This window comes from Psittacula echo (genome assembly GCF_963264785.1).
Source record: "Psittacula echo genome assembly, chromosome: 1".
Lineage (NCBI taxonomy): Eukaryota > Metazoa > Chordata > Aves > Psittaciformes > Psittacidae > Psittacula > Psittacula echo.
Genome location: NC_137735.1, coordinates 24,039,904 through 24,055,582, shown reverse-complemented (window position 1 = coordinate 24,055,582; position 15,679 = coordinate 24,039,904).

Below are 15,679 nucleotides of genomic sequence, written 5' to 3'. Positions count from 1 at the left end.
CACAGAGAAGACACAAGAATTATGGAGGCTGTTTTTGTAAATGAGAAGAGAGACATAATCATCCTTTCAGGAAAACATCAGCAGTGAGATTTTTCAATATTTTCTGGTAAGTGTGACAGAAGATGTGGGTGCAGACATAGTTCTTTGGTGGACAGCAAAAAAAAAAAAAAGTTGTGGAGAACAGTAAAAAAGGAAGAACTGTTCAAGGTCATTATCAGGAACAGGTTTACCCTAAGATGATCCTGAGAGATCTGAATGGAGTGTAATGAAGATTCACCTTGCAGGTGGTAAAGTAAAAACAAAAAAAAACCCAACAATTTGTGAATAAAAGGTTAGCTAAATGACAAAGCCATAGGAAAAATTTAACTGAACATAAAAAACAGTTCAACAATCCTCCCTTACAAAATAAAGTTATCTGAATAATTTAAATATAAATGAATACTATTTCATAAAACAAGTTGACTCTATTGACAAAGTTTTTTAGGAGCCATTGAGAAAAAAAGGCATACAGCTTGATATGCAGTTAGTCTGATGGTACAAGGGGTAGGAGAGGCATGAATTTACAAACATAAATGACTATTTAAATAGCAACTGTAATAACTTTTGTAATAACTGCAATGCTCGGAATTTTGCTTCTTCTATTGCATTACAATGCACTGTCTGTACTAAATGATCTTTTGTGGTGTTAATAAAAGGACAAGTGGATTCATTAAATGCATTTTTTTCATACTTGATAATTGCAGCATTGCAGCCTAAATACCACCTTAATTCCAAAATATTATTTCTTCATTGCCTCCTTTTCTGCTATTCTTTGAATCTGAACAATTCTTTTTATAGGACCGAGACCGGAATTAAATAACAATTGTGTTGTGGTTTTACCCTAGCCAGCAATTAAGTACCATGCAGCTGCTTGCTTAATTCTCTCCCTATCCCCAGAAGAAGGTGTCCTGGGTTCAGCAGCAGCAGTCATTTTTCTCCTTCTTAGTAGTTGGTGCAGTGCTGTGTTTTTGACTTTCAGCCTGGGAACAACGATGATAACACCAATGATTTTAGTTGTTTTTAAGTAATGTTTACTCTGACCAAGGACTTTTTGAGTCTCATGCTTTGCCAGGGAGGAGGGGAAGCCAGGAGGAAGCAGGGACAGGACACCTGACCCAAACTAGCCAAAGAGATATTCCATACCACAGCTCGTCATGCCCAGTGTATAAATTGGAAACAGTTACCCAGAAGGGCTAGATCACTGCTCAGGTTGGGCTGGGTATCGGTCGGCGGGTCAACTCCCAGTCGTATGGAGTAAATAAACTTTCAGAGCATTTCTGAAGCTACTAAAAGAGCTCTTCCATTCCATGATTATACATCATTGTAGCAAGTTTTTGTTTTATTTCTTGTGCACCTAGATTGTCAAGATTTTTAGTCTTCTACAAACAGAAAATGACTGTGCTGTCACAAAACATAGCATCCAGGTAAAAAGACAATTACAAAGAAAGAGATGATGCCTACATCTGTCAGTGGAGTTCCTATTTTGTGATGGTATTGTCACTGAATTTGCCTTCGTGGTATATTACACTTGCAAAGTGTAATTTTTAGAAAGTCATTCATTGTTTCCTCTAAACTTGAAATACTATTGTCATTGTGACTCTGGACTTTGGCTTTCAGGACTCCTTCTTTCTATAAATTTTAAACTATCTTGATGATGTGATCAGGGCAGTGTTCATCTTCAATCTCTGTCTGCCCAAACTAGGTTAACAGTACCTAAAAGTGGCCGGAAACGTGTGGGGAGTGAAGGCGAACAGCTTGGGAGTGAGCTCTGAGGCCTTCGTGCTTAAAAAGCCCTGGGGCGGTGAGATGGGCTGTTGAAGGACAGGGAAGCTCGAAGAGCAAGCCTCAGGAGGGTGGGCCTGGATGTAGCTATGGCAGGAATCTCAGACGGAGGTGAGGATGTGGGGGTTGTGAGAGAGTCTGCAACATTGTGATTGGTCTATTTACCTGGAGGGTTTCATATGGGCCAATGAGATTGAATGTGGTATGTATGTGCAGGTTGGAAAGTACTGAACAAGGGGATAAAAAGGGCTTTGTAACAATAAACGAGGATTTGAGTCTGCATTAACTTGAGTCTGTGTTGTGAAATGCCACAGAAACGGGTGGTGTGGTGGATGCTGCTTTCAAGATGGGAAATATGCACCCAAGATGAGGATCTAACCTCAGTTTTCTTTTGGTTGGTGAGATAGGAAGCACACGATCCCCTCCTTTTCTGTTTGCATTCTCACAGCTGCTTGTCTGTTTCCCTCAGTTCTTTGCCTTCTGGATGGGATATGAAGGTTGATTGGTTGCCTGTTCTTTATACAAAATTGGCCTTTCACTATTATAAGCCAGAATTATGTCTTCTTCCTGATTCTAACTAAAGAAAACAGGTGTGTTGGTTGTGAAAAAAAAAGAGGTATACTCATGAGTGGCTCACAAATTACATGAAACTTTTTACTTAGGGAAGCAAAATGTCAGGAGAAAAATATAATTGATCCATTGGGAGCAACTGAAAACTTTTCCCACTCTTCAATTGATTTAAAATGCCTTTTTGAGATACTCAAATAAGCAAATCATATTTTACTTTTATTGTTACCCATTTCTAAAAGTCACAATCCCTGCTTTTGCAAAATTCAGACTAAAACTAGGATGTATTTGAGTTTGCTAAGTACATTGCCATTTGTCTTTGTGCACCATCAAGTAATGTACTTATCATCACAAGTTTTGATGTACAAAAAATCAAAATAATTTTGAAAACATATTCCAATAAGAATCTAATGGACACTTTGACTAAAGCAAAAGAGACAGCAAAGTTCCAAATTTCAAAATAAATGTATTTCAGGAAGTTGTGATAAGGTAAAATACCAACTTAGCAGAATGTCACTAGTACACAACTAGAAGACAAAAAGAATATAAAACTTGTGTGCCAATAGACCAAAGCTTATCAACTTGAAACCAAAACTTTTTCTACTCTTCTCCTTTGACAAGAAGAAAAAACTTAAAACTCAGCAGGAGAACAAAGCTACAAAAGGACTAAAGAACTAAGTTTCTACACAAAAAAAAAAAAAAAAAAAGGCAAATAGTTTTTCATGAAACTTGAAACACAAATCAGTGACTACATAGTAGAAAAATATGAAAGAGTTCAAAATAAGTTGGGCTACAAATTGCTTTGAGGTGTAGAAATCTCACAGGAAAACAGAAGGACCATTTGTTCCTGTAAATTGACCTAGCAAGCTCTTCTCCAGAAAATCACAACCACTTAAAAATAGATTAAGGACACCGCTGAATTCAAGAAAAACTATAGACTAAGGATTCCAAAACCTTTTTGGAAAATGAAATAAATTCCACTGAATCCATCTCCTGAAATGGATATTGTTCCCTCTGTGGAAATTAACATCTTGTGAACTTCTGCTTATTTTCCAAGAAGTTTTGTTTATTTGTTTTGAGATCTTTGGTGATTTTTGGAGGTTTTAAAAGTCTGATAGGTCTAGTTCAGGAATACTAACTGTAAGAATCACTAGCCAAGACTGCTGAGCCATGGCTTATTAGAGAGACTGCAACTTGTAACGCTTCATCTTATGTGACTGACAGTTCAAAACTATCTGATCTTAGCATTGGTTTGAAACAGTGACAGACATGCACTCTGTTTACTTGTTTTCCTGGAGATACTCTGTCTTGTTTAGTTACTTATATAACAAGTCTGAAACTATGAAGCAACTGGGCTAGATATAGTACATCCATACCTCAAAGAATGTGTTAAACCAAAATCATGTTCAGACTCACACAGTCAAGGACCAAGAGACCTCTTACACTCATTTAATTGAATTATAATTTTCCACAGCTTTTAAGGACAGAAAAATCAGGTCAATGAAAGTTACTGCTCATGCTTCACGCAATGACATTGGTTTTAAGTAAATTATGATGCATGTTTGGCAAAGACAGTGTAGTTACAATTGAGGAACGATAAGATGGCTGGTCAAAGGTGGATTAAAGCTTCAAGATCGTGTGGTTGCTTGTATGTCCTGCAATCAGGAGCTGTTGCCATTGGAACTGAGGAAGAATCATTACAGGTTCAATAACATTACATTGTGGATGGAAATGTGTAAGTTCACCATGCCCTCAACAGATCAGACAGAGACATATTCAGAACCATGAGTAAAAACTATCAAAACACCATATGTTTATTAAGAAGACCCTCAATTTATCCCCACCTTATTTTTTAAAATATCAGAATATTAGTATAATTTTAAAAGTATCTGTTTTGTTAAATAGGATCAGGGTACCACAAGTTTTCAAGATAATTTTAAATTTTGGAAAATTTGAATTGAATGAATAAATAAAATGTCCTCAGATGTCATTTGACATTAATAGGAACGTAACATAAGGACAGTCCCTGTGAAATGACAGAGACACTTGTGTGAGAGAGGTGTCCTAAAATCTGATGGATTATGCTTATTACTATTATAAATGTGCAGCAATTATTATCTCTGTTGTTTCATTTATATTTTTTCAAAGCAGATACTTCGTTTGTGTGTATTTGGAGAACAGATGGCTTCTTTGGTATTTAAAATGACAGTAGGAGTATTGATGCTGCCAGTAGAAACTAGGAAAAGAAAAACAAGAAACTGAGCTTTTGTACTTGATTGAAATGTCACTCTCTGGTTTTATTTTTAGTTTGTTTGAATTGTTTTGTTGTTTTCAAAAAAGAGAAAAAAGAAGGCAGCATCTTCCAAAAGCTGCTGTAAGCAACAAATAAACAAATGTTTATTCATTGTAAATATCTAATTTTCTTAATCATCTAAATCTCTATGGCTTGGTCAGGAAAGGGAATAAGGCACCTGAAGTCAGACTGCAGGAAGCTGAGCTGGAGCAGGCTATGGAGTGCACCCTCACCAAGTTTACAGGTGACATCAAAGTGGGAGAACCACTGCCATTCATAAAGGTGTAGGAGGCGGGGTGAATGGGCCAACAGGAACTTCCCAAAATTCATCAAGGCTAAATACCAAATCTTGTACCTGAAAAGGAATGATACAGGATGGAGCCTGACTGTCTGGGGACCAGTTCTGCTGGAAGGACCTGGGGAGCTGCTGGTAGATGAAAAGCTGGACATGAACCAGCAGTGTTCCCTGGTAGTAAAGACCAAGAAAGAGCAATCAGGGCTGTGCTAACTAACAGAAGCACACCTAGAAGTTCCAAGGGATTGATTATCCTCCTCTCCACCGTACTTGTCAGATCACATCTGGAGTCCTGTAATCTGTGTTTGTTGCTCAGTACAAGAAAGATGTTGATAGGCTGGTTTTCAGACATGGAAAGCACAGCCAATTGAAAGGATAAAAATAATTCTCACAGTTAGAGTAACATTTGTTGTGCCTGTAGCTAGAGAATAGTGAACTTTGGCATAAATGTGAAACTTCTGTAGTTGGTTTTGATACTGATCATGTACCAGTGCCACCAGTATTTATTTTGCTAGACTAAGTAACTAAACTGAGTTGTATCATAATTTTTATGTTTCCAAGCTACCTGAGTGAGTAGGGAAGATGATAGTCAAATGTTCTTAGCATTGAAGTACGATTTTGTAAGGACTGGCTTGGTGAGGTTGCAGTCAATGTCTTCTGTTGAAGCTTTTTCCCTTATGGAATATAATTCCAGAAACAGCAGTAAAGAAAAAGAGTTAATGTGATTAATTCAAGAATTTTTCAAGAGAAAAGCCTATTGTAGCCACAAAGGTAGTGGCTTAGGTAAGACTGTATCCAAATAAGAAGGCAAAGCAGATGAAAAGGACTAAACATTCAGAAACCCAGGGCTCCTCTGTTTTAGTGATGTTCTGAGTCCTTGGCTTTTCTTATTTTAAAATTAAGCGTTTATTGTTTGAATGGTAGAATTGTCTCTACAAAAGTCTTAGTATTATTGCACATTGACATGTTGCACTTTTTGTTTATTTTAATTGAAATATTTAAAAGCCAGGCATATGATGTAATCTGTAATTTGCAACTGGTTTGTAATTTACGAATAGTGCTAGTCTGGTGACTGGGATATTGTACTGTGTGAATAAATTATTTAGTAAAGCTGACATAAAAAAAATGGTTTAGGATAAATCATCCTTCAGAAAGTACTTGAGATTTATTGAAAGTAAGTAGGAATAGAAAAAGGTCCTTGGACATAGGAGGTAAAAGAACCTTTCAAAAGAACAGTATCAAAAGTGAAAAGAAGGCAATTGTTGCAGAGAAACAGACTGAGACACCTGCTGTTTCTACCACAGTAACAGCAGATAATAAACCTTGAGGTAAGATAGAGATATATGGGCTGTTTATAGTTTTAAAATCCATAGCTCTGAATTTGCTGTTCTTTCTGTTGCAGTCTCTTTAAGAAGATTGTTTCATCTGGTCACAGACTCACAGAATAACAAAACCTCCATAGCCAGTCATTTTTACTGTATCAGCATAATGAGTGCATTGAGAACTGTACCCTTGGGCTTGACCTAGGATTCTAAAGTTATGCAATTTGTGTTGGTACTTAAAAAGGAACAAGGCCTAAAATTTGTGAATGAGGAGAAATTTGTGTGACTGTGGCAAAGTTGAAGAACATTTTCAGAGATTTATACATTGGATTTGTGAATCCTTTAAAATCCACCTCACTATATTTATTTCAAAGAACAAAATATACCATTCCAATTAATATTTTGACTTAACAATAGATTAATCCTTTAGGAATTAAAAAAAATCTAAATGGAAAAATAATTCAGATTTTTTTTGTGTGTCCAAGGATTCTAATTGAATAATTCTTTTCAAAAGGTTTAGGAGGTAATATTTTATAATTTCTTAATTGATTTACTTAATTCAGCAGCCAGAATTTCTCACAGGAGTTACTTTTAAAACACACAATGAGAAATATTAATGAAAAAAGGGTTATTGTGCCCTATCCTTGCAGTACCACTTAATATAAAGTGACATTAACTGCTTAATAATGACTATAGATTTCAGTTGGAGTTTCAAGGAAATAGCAGTATTCTTATTTCTCATAATTCAGAGCTCAATAAATAAGATCAATTTACAGCCTCTCTGTTTCTGACTAATGCCCCAAATGTGCTGTGTGTTTGTGTGTCCAATTGATGCATCTCTAGTAACATAATTTTAATTTAAAACCATATCAGTGCAGGTCCAAGTAGCTGTGCTGGTATTATGCCTGCCAGGATTTCCATGTTAAATGCCTCTTTTATACAGGTTCATAACCAAGCTGTAAATCTGCTCCAGCTTGAAACCTGGTGTGTGTTAAGACAGAATATTTTTCACAGAGTTTCAGACAACCTGGTTTAATCTGTTTAATCTGAAGAAATGTAATTCAACAGTTTGGACTTTTCATTACTGTAGAGTGTAGAACACTAAATGCAGTCTGGCAGAACTAATTTTGTCACTGTCTTTACAGTTAACGACTGAGCGTGATATATTCCATATATAGGACAAAGTTTAAAAGAGAGGAGGTTGGTATATTGTGGTCATTAAATATACCTTTTTTAATGGTAGGCTAAAGCAAGGTAAGGCTTGCAAAGGAGATAAAGTCATTGCTAAATAGAAAGCAGCACTTGTGAACAAAGAAGCCTCTGGTTTAAAAATTCAACTTTCAGGCATTATGAGAAAACGAGGAAATAAACGTTTAGGCCAAAAATCCTTACAGAATATAGAAGTCTGGGTCTTTGTTACTGCCTTAATTTCTTTTTTCTTCTACATATACAATAATAAACTTCTCCCCCCCCCAAAAAAAAAAAAAAGACCAGTGCTAGAGTGAGTAAGATAAAAGGCATAACCAAAATCTCAAGTCTTTCCATAGACCCTGTGGATTTGGTTTTTTTTTCCTTCCAGAAAGATTGCACAAAATTGTAATTTTAAGAGAAGTGAGCAAAGAAATATGTGGATATTATCACAAAACATGTATAGTGTAGGTCTTTCTTCCCTTCCCTTGCAGTAGTTTGACTTTCCTCTGTAACTTTAAGAAGGAAATAATAACATTTCGATAATTTCTGTTGGTATAAAAATTCTAGGCAGGGGTGCTTTTTTGAAGATTTTCTGCACTGAGGGCTTCTAGAGTTGCACCTGTGGGCATTCTTGAAACCATGAAGCAACGATGTGCCTTTCAAACTTGTTTCTTTTGTTTCCATGCTCTAACTTTCACCATTTAAGCTTTAGATGTCAAAAGAAGTGATATGAACAAAAGGAGACAGCAAGTGCATAGGGAAAAAAGTGAAATATACTGGCAGATAGAGAAGTTAATCCTGAGAAATTCTGTAACAAGCTGTTGTATTGAATTTAACTCTTAATAGAGTAATGCTATAGAATAGAGTTACAAGGATATACAACTTTTACTATCTGTATTTTTACCAATATAATCACAAAAACTGAGAACAACTTCAAAATCACTTGTTATTACATTTAATTTAAAAATATTTAGTGTTTAGGATTGCATAAAGACTTAATAGATATTCTTCTTTTGCCTCGAAGATAACTTTGACACATGAGTGTTTCTGTTGTGAGTTAACCCCAGTGGGCCGCTAAGCACCACACAGTGCTTGATCACTCCCTTTCCTCCCAGTGGGATGGCGAAGAGGTAAGAAAGAAAGAAAGCAAGAAAGCTTTGGAATCAAGAATTTTTTGACAAGGGAAGATTAAGTGGAAGAAGGGAGAAGAGAAGAAAACAAAATGGAACAAGTGATCACAAGTAATAGCTCACCACCTCCCATGGTTAGATTGATGCTCAGCCAGTTCCCTAGAAAAAGGTGGCTAACATTCCTAAACGCCCTGTTTTCCCTTTTCTTGCTGAACATGACATACATGGTATGGAGTATCACTTTGCTTACTTTAAGTAATCTGTCTGGTTGTGTCCCCTTCCAATATATTGTGTGTTGTCCTCCGCCCCACCCCCCAATGTCTTTACTGTGGGGGCAGAGCAAGAAAACCATGATGCTGGACAAACAGTGCTCAGCAAAAGCTAAAATGTGTGTTATCAGTACTGTTTTGGTCAAAAATCTAAACCATGCTGCTATGAAGAAAATTAACTCTGTCCTAGCCAAGACCAGTACAGTTTCCTATGCTAAAAAATCAATTTTTAGAACAGTATTTGCCTTTTGCAGGAAGTTAATATTTTCACATTGTTGTGCCTAGAAACTGAAATTGCTTTAATTATATCTGTGAAATGATAGTGAAAAAAATTTATTCAGAAGCATTCATGAAGAGTTACCAAAATTTTACATGGTTTTGCTAAACATTTTCAATACGGTACTTATTTTAAAAGAAAGAATCATTTTTGCATATGTTTCATTGTCAAAAGAAGAGGTTTTCTTATTGTGAAAGCATTTAACTTGTTAATGATGCATTCATTAGAAAATAATGTTTTTCTGATCATTTCAGTTTTCATTAATATGGCATTCTTCATTAATATAATTTCATGTTGTAAAATATTTTATTCTTTTCCACTTTGATTTTAATAAGATGTGCAAGTACTATGTAAATTTTGTGTTAGAGGCTAAAAACAGCACTAAAGATTCTACTAGAAATGGTGAGATTTGCAAATTAAATGTTTTCGCCACAATGTGAACTTGGAATAATTTCAGTACCTTTTCATTTTACTAATATAAATGTTATTATGAAAAAAATTCATGGATTAATAAAACAGGTAGGGTTGTTTCCATGTTTTAAATTAAAATAAATTATATGCATTATACATTAAGTTCATGAGTCTTTTAAGGAATAGAGTTGACATAAAGCAAACCACCCTAAAGGAAGGATAATTTCTGAATGTCAATTCTTAATTATTTCTTACTTTTTAAAGAAGTCTAAAATTCATGTCACAAGTCAATAACTTAAGCAATTCTCACCTCTCCCACAGAATTTATTGGTCTGAGGAAAAATGCTGAAGTCAATCAAAGATGCCCTTTCAGGTGAACACTGAATTTCCTATATATATCTCATTAGCTTAAACATATTTACAAGTGTTTAATTTTGTGTGGTTCCAACTACTCTTCTATGTTAGAGAAACTAACTGAATTGTTTAAACTTGGTGTTATATGAATGAGGAGAAAGGTGGTTTTAAGATGCTTCATGCATTTTTTTCGGATGCTGTATTTACCTCAGAAGCCTTTTTGTCTGCATATAGAAACACAGGTGGAGAAATGTCACTATCTAATACTATCTACTAAGAGGGCATTGAGCAAAATGAATTTTCCATAGACTCCTTGCTTTCATCTTACTAATTATTAACTTTATAAAGGAAGAAAATTTATATGAATTTCAAAGAGACTTTGCTAAAACATATTTTGCTACAACTGTGGTTTTAACTGACTGAAAAAAGCAAAACACCGCAGTATAAATTTATGATATATGATTCATAAAAATATCACACCACACGTGAAAATAAGAACTCTACATTTAATTTATGGAGAAAGTCTTTGCAAGAAAGATGGCATCTGAGTTGCACCCCAACGCCTTGACTCGTAGAGTCAGGAAAATAAAATATTTTAGTTTGGTAGTATGAGAGATCTCAGAATTCAAGGGTTTGGGAGGTTTTCTAGCATGCAGAATAAGCTCAGATCAAATCTACTACAAAATGCCCAGAAGAAATAAAACGAGAATATTCATGTGTCCATACCATTCCAGGTTTTATTAATTCATAAGTCTGAAATGGCAATGCTGACACATGAAGAAATGAACATAAGGTGGTTGTGAATATTAAAAGTGAATATTAAAAGAAGTTTTGTGATTCAGATAAAATATTTCATCCCAAATTAGAGATGTCAGATTCTGGAATAGTCATACTGTGGGGAAAAAGATCCTTAATTGGTTTAGCATGAAACTTGAATGAATGTGTAAAACAATTTCTATTATGTAATTATTTTTGCTGGCAATACATTGCCTTCAGTTGCCTTGCTCAATGTTTTTTCAGTTTTAAATATTGAAGACAGTAAAAGTTTATGCAAATTTCCATGACTGTTTGTCAAGTCCCAGGTTTGGGTTGGAGTTTTCTGGAAGCTAAAAGTACTAAGATGTGGATAGGTAGAAATCTCAATTAATCCCTAGTAAAGATCATTAGAACTACTGACTTACAAGAAAATCATCAGGTTTCCAAGTGAATTATTTTCTTCATCTTCTGAAGACCTAAGAATGATCACATCCTATATATGATAATATATTAATGAGATGACTAACATGACTTTTGGTAATTCTTTGACAGAGCTACTAGTAGATTGCTTATTCGGGACATTCACATTGTAATAGAATTTTTTCATGACCATTTCTTTGTGTAATGGTGCTGGAGATAAAAATAAGACAGATTCTCTGTTAAACAGTTGGAAGATATTGTATTGGACAGCAGTTGCTGAGACAATTATGGCTCTAACTCTTTGTCAGACTGTCCTTTGCCAGTTGGACACTATCTGTAATCCAAATAAATTTAGTTCATTTTTACCAAGTTTTTCATATATTTGAAATCAATATGTCTCTTGATATCATGTTCAATAAGCTTTAATATGAAACTTGATTTAATTTATAATTCAGGGAAATAGTGATAAGTTGCCAGAACTTTCCTAAATACATGTCATGACCTCTTCCTTGATCCTCTGGAGCTTTCACAATTTAAATGTCAGAAAAGGTGATGGATGATGGCATGCACAATTAATTTCAGTTGATACTATTTTGCTAGGTCAGAGAATCTGGCAGTTGGAAGTTTGTCCTTTGCTAATGGAAAATATGAAGACAATTTCTTTTTGTTCTCTGCTTTTTCAGTTGCTATAGTTTTATGACTTCATGTGTGATATGTCTATATTGCAGTTAATAAGGGATTAAACAGTGATATTCAAGCTACTTATAAGTAAGACACAATTTGCCTTTTAGGTTTGTTAGGGAGGCGAGAGGATGTCAGTAATTTTTTGCTTGATGTTCCTGATACTTTCTCTTTGAAAGCTTTTATAAATGTGACTGCCAAGAAGGTGTATAGACATGTGATAATCATGTAAGAAAAGCATCATAAAAAGGGAATGAAACATCTTCAACCTTGTGTCAAATATATTGCAGCTTTTTTTCCTGGCTGCAGGATGCCAGTCCTTGGGATGCTGTAGACACCAAATTGAACACAAGCCAAACAGTGTATCCAGAAAGGTTGAGGAGTCTCAACCTTAGGGAAGAGAAATGTGAATCTCTCAGACTTTTCTAAGTATCATTTTTTTATTGTGTAGTGGGTTTTTGTTTGTTTTTGTTTGTTTGTTTTGTCTTGTTTAATGACCATGAAACTTCCTAAGATTAAAAGCAAAACCCAAAATCAAACCAGCAAAACTTTATGTGCCTAATCAGTGCAGCTGGCTTTTAATCTCATTTGCTTTCTTTTTTTTTTTTTTTTTTTTTTTCCCTGCTTCTGTATAGAATATGCCATCAAAGGAAACAATGAAAGATAGTCACTTTCTGAATATTCAACAAATGGACTTTAGGTAGTGATTTTGTTTTCAAGAGGACAAGCCTCATTATAGGAAAAGTCCAGTTCTTCAGCTCCACTGTAGCAATATTTACAGCTTGTTCCTCAGATGTGCAAGTCTGTGTTGTAACAGTAGTCAAATAAATCTTTTAATTATACACACAATTAGTTGCCATTAATTCTAACATAAAAGATCCTTTCTTTTAAAACTTTAGTCTTTAAACATCAGGTCTGATTCTTATTCATTAAGCTTCACAATTTTCAATTGCTTCACAAGACATTCAGTACTGGTTTGATGTGTAAGTAATCTTCAATAACTATCCTAACAAGTATGTAACATTAACTTGCAACAGCCTTCACAAATAGAAATACCCTGCAGTATGCTAATGTCTTCTGTGGATAATGGACAACAGGATTGGTAATATTTTCTTTTCTCTTTTTTCTCATCTTCCCCTTAAATATTTTTCTTTGGAAATTTATATGAACCTTCAAAGCAGAGCTGGATGTATCCCAGTGTTTAGGTCACATAATGCCTCTGAAAGCTGTAAAAATCCAACACGGGTTTCAAAGTATCACACAACTTTAAATTATGTGCTCTCTTAATGAAATAAAAAAAAAACAATAAGAAGGAATTGAAAATTGACCAAGTTGGTCCCTAATTTTTTAATTTTCTGCTGTTGTTAGAGACTACTACAATGACTTCTCAAAACAATGGCAGTAATAACGAACAATTGTGTTTTCCTTATATCTCATGTAAAACTATCTACATTGTATTAAAGTACTGTGTTAAAAAAAACCCACATTAGAATCGTCTTCCACATTGAACTGTGCTGCCTGCCTATTTACAGTGACAAATAGAAAACTGCCATTAATACACCCATTCCTTGGCTATTTCTTTTTACTGTCAGAAGCGTGCACATTTGACCTGTACCCTTTCCATCTGATCATATTGAAAGGACATTTCTGAGAGCCATTCTCCCAAATCATGCTGACCTTATCTTATCCCAGGTTTCTTTAACTTTTATGTCTTATCCTTTTGTGACAACCTTCTTCTGCTTCAGGTACCATTTCAAGACACAACTCTTCCCTAGTATTTGCAGAAAACACAACCTTCTAACTCCCAAGCACATAGCACACTTCTGTCACTGGTTTTGAATAATGCTGGGTGAAAAATATTTTCAGGTTTTTCATATGTCTTTATATAAAAAATTTTTCAAAATATTGCATTACCATAATTTCAATTCAGTTCTTTATTAAGTTTCTGCATTCATTTAAACCATCTTTTTCTGGTAACAATTCCAGGTTTAATGAATCAACATGTCTTAATGTAAAAATATTCGGTAAACAACAACTCATTTCTGATTCTGGTTTATCTCATTATGTGTGTTGTCATGTCTCCTTGTTCTTTGTCCTAACATGCATGTTCAGCTCTTCTAATGGCTTTCTCCCGTGCCAGAAGTTTGGAAAAAAGGCTGCTTTTTATTATCTTTGTGCTGCAGCTGCAATAATGGGCCTTACAACAGCTGGATTATTTAGGTATTTCATCAGTAAAAAAGATGTAAGTAAATACCAAGGTATATGACATAAAACCTAAAAGAGATTTCTGAACCTGAGAATTTCAAGAAACAGTAACAGTCATCATAATTGTTAAGTATAATCTACAGCAAAGGCAATCAAATTTGTCCTTGCTAACAGGACAGGATGACTGTCAGCCTGAAAAACAAGCTTAACAGTAAGATAACTATCACCCATTTCAACTTGTTTTTCTCACAAAGATAGGTAAACTGAAATTGCCCACTCACCTCTGCAGCTACATTCTGCAGACTGCTCTATACATAGCACAATGTATAAAAAGACTCAAGTAGAATGTCACTTTACACATTAAGTTTTTAAGAAGCTGTTGCATAAAAGGTGGATCAGTCTGTTTTAGTTTTGTAGATATGGAGGGATAATAACTTGTTTTAGGATTAGAACACTGGAATGCACAATTTGCAAATAGATCCTGCTATTAAATCCTCCCCTTTGTTTATACAACAGCATAATCCCTTTCAAAACAGAAGGCTACTGATGATGACCTACTGCGCGTTTTGTAAGTAAGTTCATTAATAAGGTTTTCAGAATACAACAGCAGTATATTATTCCAGTTTAAATAACACCTTACAAATCAGACCACCAGCTGTGAGAAATTATTTGGGAGGGTAATAGTTTGCACAATAAAGGAAAGTTAATATGCCTAAATTATTGTGCTAAGAACTGGATTAGATGCCATAAGTATTACTAATATGCTTGCAGCAAAGTGACTGATAGAGATTTAGATAAATATGGGAATTGTTCCAAAAAAGAAAAGGAATCACCCATGTTGTTCATCCAGGGATAATGTGAGTGGCACTTTATTTGGCCATATGATGGATTCCTGTTGCTGTATCTCTAAAACTTTTTATGGGCATGGCAAAATTTATATACATCATCTGTTTTATTGAACTTTGACCAGTTCAGTAAAACTGATCCTACTGCAGTTGTCTTTTAAAAAGATACTGTGTCAATAGGAATATGAGTTAGTCCTATGGTTTAATAGTCATAATGTGCAATAACATCAAGGTATTTTTTTACCTATCTTTGGAGTATTCCAGCCTGATAATTGTAATAGACAACATACGGAACACATTATACTCAATCATAAGGAAAATTATTGATCGAAAGAATGTTAAGATAAAAAATTTAATGTTTTATTTGGTGAGAAAGGCAATGTCTTACACTTAAATGGTTTTACCATATGGATGCATCTTTAACAGATATTGAATGTTATATGTGTTGTGGAATCCCATGTAATGGATAACGCCAATGTTGTAAGAAATACTTTATGCCCTTACTCAGCTTTAAGCTCCCATCATGCACCTTATGTCAGTCAATTGCCTTCAAAAATCACCCCACTCACGATATGTGTTTTCTTTTCACAGATGTCTTAATTTCCTCTGGTGTTTCCTTGGACATTTTTCCCATAGTTGTCCTCTGATTTGTCCTTCTTTGCATCATTGTTAAGCATTTAAGTGCTCTAAATTCCTTCATTTGTCTCACCTTGTTAAAAACTAAGAACACCTGAGACAGCACTTGTGTATTTGTTCACATGAATGTCAGAATAATTTTAATCTATCCTAAGAAACCTTTTGCTGACTTTAAATGGCTTGGGAAAAATATCAAGGAGTTTACT